At 38.3% G+C, this 9284-nt stretch overlaps 1 non-coding gene across 1 annotated transcript; it reads right to left on the bottom strand.

Moving 5' to 3' along the window:
• Positions 1-8416: 8416 nt before the first annotated feature.
• Positions 8417-8630, bottom strand: LOC112627319. Its single transcript, XR_003120153.1, has one exon. It is a non-coding gene; the product is annotated as a small nucleolar RNA U3 (small nucleolar RNA).
• Positions 8631-9284: the final 654 nt, after the last annotated feature.

Here is a 9284-nt window from a genome sequence, read left to right as displayed (position 1 = left end):
AGTTTAGCAGTATACATGTGGTAGTTAAAATTACTTTCAGTTTTTAGGAGACAAGACAGATAACCATGATCTCTGAGTTGCAGAAATGTGTACACTCTGGTCTAGTTGGGAATCTTTTATATACTGTTATCAACTGGCTGTATGAGTCACTACATTTCTTCTTCAATAAGTTTCATGGTATGTTGAAAATATTATGAAGAGAAAAATGGAAGCAGCAGTGCATTTCCTAGAGCTAAAAACAAACAGCAAATGATTAGGCTCTGTATCCTATTAATCATATCAGAGACTGCAGAGGGATAGTATTTCAATGTAATGTTTAAAAAACCCAGCACATAATACTTTAAGGAAATAGAAATTCTAGGCCTTTGTAGCAAATAAAAGAGACTGTCCAGCATCTAGCAATCCATACAATGAAAAGTTAGACAGTAAGAGCCATCCAAAAACTTCTTGACTTAGATATTGGTGGGTGGGTACTTCAGTAAATCTGCTCCAGGGAAAACTCAGCCAATTTAAACATGAAATAAGCATATGTGCCCCCACATCAAATGAGTGATGGCTTTATTTGCTGTGAATCCCCAAGAAGTTGGTGGTACCTTTTTAAGTGTTTCTCCTTTACAAATATTTCTTTTGGAAGAAAGTTACTAGTGGAAGGATGGACCTTGAGAGTTGCAACAGAATTATGGTAATTGAAATCTGCTATGAAACTGATTTCTTACACCAATTGGCATTGTGGGATCCTTAATATAGATGTTTCAATTATGGTAATTTATTGATTTTGCTTAAAAAAAGAAAAGATGAAAGCACATTTGAGCTCAATAGGAAATGTGACAAAATAACCAGCAATTATTTCCCCAAAAATGAAGTAACTGCAATCATGAAAACTTGTTTTTTAGAGCGAGTCAAAAAATTCCTTCTTTATTGAGAACACACAAGCAGTTCATTCTCAATTTTGTATTATACATTTTGGCAAATGTAAAATTTCCTCTACCATTTTTAGCTTGTTTTTGAGTCTAGATGCAGTTAAGGTTTTTCAGTACTGTCAGATAGTTGTATGTCAAATGGTATGAATTCAGAGAACTTAGGGGAGTCTTAATTTTTCACTAGATATCAAACACTGAAGCATTTTAGAAATTATCCTAAAGGTAAATGAAGTCCAATGTATCTAATACTACTTATATAGTTATTGTCATGGTGCTTAGCGTAATCGAAAATGAATCGTGTTGGCACACCTTAAAATGTAGAAGGAAATATAGGTCAGAGAACAATACCCTTCAGAAATTATATGATCTGGTCTTTAGGGGGCAGCAGAGGGAGCTTGCTTGTGAACAATAATACCAGTTACGAAGGTTCAAGCTACTTCTGTTCTCAATGAAATCGTGTGGCTGACTCAGATGTAACCACCAGATATTGATTGAAATGGCTATCGTCACTAAGGAAAACCATTTTCCAATTCCGCTGCCACCCTAAGCAGCATATAGCACTTTGCACTTATATTTCCTTTGAAGAATCTACAGCTGAGCTACAGAGATTTGCACTTAGTAAGAATTACACATTTGTAAGTGAAGAACAAATTCCAGTAAGTGTTCCTTTGATGCTTAGTAAGTTCAAAATAAATGCCTTTACAGAGCAACGTAAACATCTGCTTTCACAATGGCTAACATTAATTAAGCACTTATGTGCGAGACGGTGTTTTAAGCATTTTATAAATACTAACTTCTAAGTACTGTTAAAAAGAATAACAATTGGGAGACCATTAGGCTGAGAGGGCTCCCACGCTTTGGGTTCCAACGTAAGTAACTGAAAGCCAACCCAGAGTGAATGGTCATAGCTATGAAAAGGAAACTTAAGCTTAGCCATTAAGCTTAAGTTCAAATGTGTGATCATCTAATTTTTGAAGCAAAATCAACAAATTACCATAATTATAACAGCAATATTAAGGATCAGAAACTGCCAACTAACCTCTAATTAGGCACTTTCCATTTTAACCCATCAAATGTTCTCTTTGTCTGACTTCCATGAACACCCTACAAAACGTTTCCCCTTGGGTCCTCTCAGTGGTGCCCGAAACTGCTTATGGTATGGTGCTGCTCAATTCCTAAATCACTATCTGCTTAAATAAACTCTTTTAAATGCTAATGTGTAAGTTTATCTTTTAACATCACCCACAACAGCACTATGTGGTAATTCTTGTTATCCCATTTTGCAGATGAAGAAACTGGCTCAAAATGATTGCCGTTTTCCCAAGGTCGTGCAGGTAACATATGATAGAGCCAGGAAGTGTGACTCTATATATTTGGTGTCTCAAATACAACAGAAAACAGTTTCAGTGGGGTGGCATGGGGTGGGGGCTTACATTGATTTATATTAATGCTATATGCATTTTGTCACCGCTACATTGCTGCAATCACACGTTCAAAGCCAAGAAACTCATGCTAAAGGTGAATTAGGTGAGATGCTGGTCTCAAAGAGCTCTGTGATTCTTCACATTAATAAATCAACATGAAACTCCTGGCAGTTGAATGAATACATAGCCAGACTTTATAAAGATCCTATTTTCAATAGCAGCTTAGCTATGAGTTACTTGAAGACCAAATAAGTGGAGTTTTTCTTTTCTTCCTTTTATTTATTCAATAATTCAGTAAACATTTATAGAGCCTTACTGTGTGCTAGGAAATATTCTAGGTTCTGAAGATTCAATGATGGCTAAAACACAGTCTCTGTCTTCAGAAAGCTCATAGTCCAGTAAGGATGCCAGAGAAAGAGGTCATTTACAAAGATATGCAAATGTACTATGGCATATTTGAGCAAAGTGCTATGAATGTGCATAAAAGAAATGCCCAACCCAGCCTATGTGAGACGAGAAAGTAGTTTTAAATAAGATATCATTATTTTAACTTCTGGTATTTTAAGATCCTTAATAAAAACAGGCAAAAATAACAATGAATTTTAAAAAATAGATTTTTGGTGAGCATTACTTATGTATTTTACAGACATGGATAAGAACTTGAATGACAAAAATTAACAAACAAATGAAGTTCCATAAAATCCTCAAGGGAAGGGACAAATTTATATTGTCAATGCCTAGCACAACATCTAGCACCCAGTAGGAGGTTAACAAATGGGAACTGAACTGAATCTGACAGGCATAGAGTCCCTAATCTGAAGCACCATGTTTAAGAAAGACATGGATCACTTGGGAAGATGCAAAGACTAGAAAAAGAACAGTTGAAGTCTACATGTTAAGTCTTGATCCACAACTGAAATTTCTGAGTTTTTCTGCAGACCTAATGAATTTCAGGAACTAAAATCCTGGGGAAGAGGGTTTTTTCTTCAACCTGATCTGCTTCATCAAAAGGTCTTTTGTGGAGCATTACAAAACACAAGTTGTTAGGCATAAACCAGATTTATGTTTCTCACTTAAGCTAAAGAAGTCTAATATGGGATAAAATTGTTGCAAGTCTGAAAGTACTTATAATGAAGTTAGGAATCACCTGCCCCCAAGTCCATTTTAAAAGTGAAAACCTAAGCTAGACAGTTAAATTGAATTTAAAGTGAAGTTTTAAAAAAGAAAGAATTGAAATGTGTCAAGGCTCCACTCAGTCTTAACTGAACCAGATCTTTCTCTTTTCTTCGAGCTCTTCTACCCCTGGAAAATTTGCAAGTAGAAACTGAAGAACAAGGAAGAGGTTAAGTTTGGAAGATGAGATGGTACCACAAAAATAGCCTCCGCAGACTCCTTGAAGAATTTAATGCCCACTAAAGAACAGAAATGTCAGTCCCTGCCCTACACCTCCTGCCTTAGTACTTACTGCCAACAAATACACAGGTAGGAAGAAAGCTCTCAACAGTCTGTTAAATGCCAGAACTCTCAAGGTTGAAGATACTCTCTTGTTTTAACCTTTTGGAAATAGTTGATTTACGAGGAAGATTCACTAGAAGTAGCTGTAGTTTTTTTTTTCCCCCTGTTTTTTCTTAAATTAATTTTTTGTTTGTTTAAAAGAGAGTCTTGCTGTGTTGCCAGGCTAGAGTGCAGTTGTTGCATGGTCACAGCTCAGTGCAGCTTCAACCCCCTGCCTCAGTGTCCCAAGTAACTGGCACTACAGGCACATCAACATGTCACACACCTGGCCTGTTTTTTAATACTCTGTATTGCTTTCAAAATTGCTCAACTTTCAAGAAATAGAAAAGTAAAAAATAATTGAATTCCATAAAAACAAATCTGGCTATGCTAAATTATTACAGGATTCTAGCCTCGGGGCCCAGGATACATTAAACAAAACCCAACGTTCTCTGGGAAATAAACCATTTTAGCAAGAATTGAAATAATGTCATCTAGCTTCTGTGCTGCTTAAAAGCCACTGGTACTGTACATCAGTGTGACACCATAGTGCTAAATGTGGCAAATAAATTCGTAACAACGTTACAAGCTGGAAAGATGCTTCACAACTAAATTTCCTTTAGCTTGCATGTCCACACCTACTGTGGTTCTGTTCGTACATGTCAGACCTGAGAATGTTAAGATTTCACAGGAGAATGTTACAGTTTTAGAGCTGGATATCAACTCAGAAAGCAACTGATCCCAAGAAACATTGTTAACCCATCTGCACCAAGAAGAGCACAGAAATGAAGAGTATGCATTTAGAAACCTATATAGCAATTTGACAGTTATGTTATCTTTTGTATCTCATCACCAATTTTAAAAACCTGGGAATTGAATTTGTATGTCTTTTGTTTTTAATTTTGTCTTCTGGTAATCTATTTTGATTTTATAAAATCATCAGTCCTTGAGAAATTGGGGGAAAAAATTAAGTATTCCTTCCTCACATGGTTTAAGAAGAACTGCCCTTTTGGTCATACTGAAATACCCAGGGGACAACCTGGGGCATGTGAAGTTAGACTGAGGAGCCAGGGTACAGGGATGCAGGGTCTCATCTCTTGTTTCAGAACAGCACACTGTTAATCTAAGTGTTGGGTGTCAGCAGGATAGATAATAGTATGATAAAACTGACAATGATAATATTTATATTGGGAAGTAGAAAAGAAAGCCTTATGCTGGAATAGTTCTCTCAAAGTAGGGAGAGAACTTATACTGGTTTTATACCTTTGTAGTTTTCCCTCTTCCCTAAATTGTCTACAGAGACAGGAGCTCAGCCTGAAAATGTAATCAGATGGAAGGAGAAACTGTAATTTCAAAGCTTCTCCCTGTGTTTTGTGCTGTGGAGGTGTGATGTAGTTGGTTCTCATTTAGCAAATCATCCGAGCTCAATTTGAGTAGGGGGTAGAAAATGAAACTCTAATTCATGAGAAATTTGGAGGTTTGAAGGCTAAGGTGGTAGGAGAGAGAGAAAGGTCTGAGGAGACAAACCCAGAGGGATCAGAACCTATCTACAAGACATTCCCAGAGGCAGAGGAAGACTGTGGGTTTACAGCAGCGTTGTTTAATATTCCATCTTAGTGACCATGTTGTGCTAGTATGTGTGGCTATTTCCCTCCATTAGCCCAAACCTTCCGTTGAAAGCTGGCTTTGTCCAATTGCTTTGTACTAATGGAACTCAAGCGGGGAAAGGAATGGAGTGTTTAGGTCTCATGTGCATGTTTGAAGAAAGCATTGGGTGCAGTTTACATTTTGAGGAAAATTCCCAAGCTCACATGCAGGGCAGCAGTGGCTGAAGCAGATGCACAGAGCAGAGATTGAGAATCCAATGAGATCAGAACATTTCATGAGAAATGACCAGAGGGGCGATTCGCTGCTCCTGCCACTTCCCTGGCCAACAATCCACATAGATATTTGTTGAGGGGGAACTAGGTTTCTCACTGACCTTCAGACACATGCTTAAAACATGGATTTAGTATGTGAGAGGACACATGGGGTGATAATACCATGGGCATCAGGGGAGAAGCAAGCACAGCCTAGTGGTCTTACTTCATCAACTAATTCCTATATGCCAAGTATAAGAACCTTCCCCATGTCATCTCATTCATTCTTTAAAGCAAGTCCAGTGATGGAATTCTATCAGTATCTGATTTTGTAAGCTTTATTTTAACAAAGCCAAAATTGCAATACTGACAAACAAAAATTACTGATGGGGGCCAAATTTCTCTATCTTTAGATGAGAAAACTGAGATCCAAAAAGAATAATGAATAACTCACTCACACATGATAGTAGGTATCAGAGTCAAGTCAAAAAAGAGTCTGGAAACATTGCTAGATTTTAATTCTTTCAACAGAAGAGCAGAGGACTCAACAGCTCATCCATAAAGCATTTAAATATACACCTAGGATATTGATCCTAAATGACGGCTTTCTTCTCCTTCCTCCTCTTTCTCCTTTTCCTTCTCCCCCTCCCACTTCTTGTTACTGCAACTGCAGAAGAAAGATGTGCTCTTCTAGCTGATTATTCAGATAATTCATTCTGTAATGGCAAAAGAAACAACTGAAAGCAGCCCTGGGCACATCAATAAGCCTTACCTGGTGATTGAATACTTCAGAATATATACTTACTAGACTCTACAGTTTTGTGCCACGTGTTAAGTCAGTATCCTCCTAATTGGGGAGTTTTGTCTGTAGGTCTTGGAACTAATTGAGCTAAATTCTGTGCTCCCAATGAAAAGGAGAGATGATAAATAAACAATACCATGTGTGAGCCTAATTGGTTAGGCAATCAATCACAAGAAGTTTCCTCTCTTTAATAGAAGCTGAGTTTCCTGTTTGATAGACAAGGCCTCAGTGCCACACCCTGGCTTTCATTAAGGCGTGAAACATTGTCTTATTGTCAGGTGATTCTTGCTCTCAACCAGGGAAACATTCTTTCCGGTAGTTCATAAACCATAATTTAGTTACACACACCATGACTTGAATAGTTTCCTAGACTCAGAAATGGGGAGTCTGAGTCTTTCTTTCTTCTAGTTTATACCTGACTTATTTTTTCATAGACTTGTAACAAAATTGAGACTATAAAGATTATCCTATAAAACCCCTTTTATTACCTGTTTTATTATCCTTAGTTGGATGAGAAAACTGCAGCTTGGTGCCTACTGTGTAGTAGGTGCTCAATGAATCTTTATTGAACCATTAGATAGACCCAAGCTGACGTTGAGTCACATGGCAGATCTGTGATGGAAAATCGGTCTTGTAACTTCTTGCTCAAGGCCCTTTCTACTACATTACTATCCATCTCCCTTCAGCCTGAATACACACCTGTCAGCTACTGCTACAACTGCTCACAAAGGGGAAATTCCACATGGAGAGAAGAGAGTCACAGGAGGAGCTTTGATTCCTGAACATTTGCATTGGCGTCTAGCTCAGGCAAATAGTTGAAAAGCACATTTAAAAAGATGTTGTATTAAACAGAAGTAGGGCAAATGAGAACACCTCCTTTTCATCACACACACACACGTTTTCTTTCCTGAGTAGGAACCTAAGAGCTCCAGGTGGAAGAGGCATGGGCAGAGAACGGCCGATAGCAGGGCAGGTGGAAAGCGGTGACTGACATTTAGTTTAACCAGCCTTGGCAATGGTTTCAAGGGACACATCAAGCTCAAAGTAAGCAGGGGCTACAGGCAAGGTAAATGCTGTCTAATATTTGTATGAGGACTGGGGAACATCATAGAATTATTGCAACTCTCTCAGGAAGGGAGACTATGAGAAGGGATTGTCCACTTTTACCCACATCTAGGATGCCATGCCCAGCCCTTCTTGCCTTCCTCCCACCTCTGCCCAATAGGCTCCAGTCTATTCCAAAGGGAAATGTCTAACAGAATGAGTTAAGTATCAGCCAACTTTTTAAAAATACCAGCCTGGTCTGCTGGATCTTTTTCTGCTTGGGGACCTCTTCAAATGCTGCTGATTATCTTAACTCTGTTGTCATGTTCACCACTCTGGCCATTTTCTCCGCTCCCTCTAGACCTCATGGGTTTATGTTTCTTCCAGAAAGCTTTCTAAAGAGACAAATAACATCAGTCATCTGCATATTAAACCAGAGGAGATTTATTGTTGATAGCCAAAATTATACTAATATATTAATTAGTAATACTTAATAATATTAGTTAATTAAGTATATCAGGAATGCTATACTTGCCAGTAGAGACAGCCTGTCAGTGGCTTCAGACTGTCAGCATTCTTTTGTGTCACCCTTCTCTTATCTTTGCTGTGTAACTGTCCGTGGATGCAGTGTCCAAACTTAAGAAGACATCCAGGGAAAGTGATTTCAGAGACTGGTAGGAATGGGATATTAGGAACTGTGGGCTCTAGCACTGAAAAATCTGATAGTTTTCTTTTTCTTTTATATTCTCTTTGTCTTTCTTTCTTTCTTTCTTTCTTTTTCTTTCTTTCTTCTTTCTTTCTTGCTTCATCTCTCTCTTCTTTGTTTTTTTCTCTTCCTTTCTTCTCTCTCTTTCTTTCTTGCTTTCAATAATAATCACTCTGATGGCATCCTTTCCCTTACTGTCCCAGAGGGAGACAAAAACGATTATCAGTGGCAAATGGTACTTGCAGCAAAGCAACACCAAGACCTGGCTTCACACTCAGGACAGAACACTGCATGTCTTCCTCATGGTTGACAGTGTTCTACATGTTCAGAGGAACTTCTCTAGTAATGAACTATAGAAATGATCCCTGAAAGTATAGTCTTAAATCTAGACATTTCCTTTCTTGAATCACAGTCAATATTTCTAATGACCAGAAATGCTGTCACTCAAATTGACCTGCAGATATGAATATTAGTAAGTCTAAGTGTGCAAAACATGTGTTCCTCTAATTACTAAGAAGAAGAGAGGTGATGAAACAGCTCTTGACACAATGCAGAAAGTAGGACAACTCCAAGACTGGCTGGTGACAAAATTTTAAGGATATTTCCTGCCATCCCTTTACCCAAAAACAAGAGATATTTTCCTGCTGATAAAGGTCAGGTGTTTGTGCCATTCCAGCATCCAGTTTTTGTGTCTGTCCAAGTGTGTGTAGGCTAAGTGTTTGAATCAGGCCTTGAGAAGTTTTATAAAATTCTGCCAGATCATGATCCATGAGCATAAGGATTATGCTGATTTGTTGACCAATGCTTTTCACACCATCCAGCACAGTGCCTGACATTTAGTAGGCCCTCAATAGACACTCCTTTTGCAAAATATTTTTAGTATTTTTAGCGTACTTTTAGTAGAGATGGAGTTTCACTGTGTTTGGCCAGGCTGATCTCGAACTCCTGACCTCAGGCAATCTGCCCCATTCGGCCTCCCAAAGTGCTGGGATTACAGGCGTGAGCTACTACCTGTAATCCCCCCCCCCCTTTTTT

Source organism: Theropithecus gelada, chromosome 6 (assembly GCF_003255815.1).
Source record: "Theropithecus gelada isolate Dixy chromosome 6, Tgel_1.0, whole genome shotgun sequence".
In the NCBI taxonomy this organism is placed as follows: domain Eukaryota; kingdom Metazoa; phylum Chordata; class Mammalia; order Primates; family Cercopithecidae; genus Theropithecus; species Theropithecus gelada.
The sequence above is the reverse complement of the archived record's forward strand: the minus strand, read 5'-3'. Positions and strand labels throughout refer to the sequence as shown.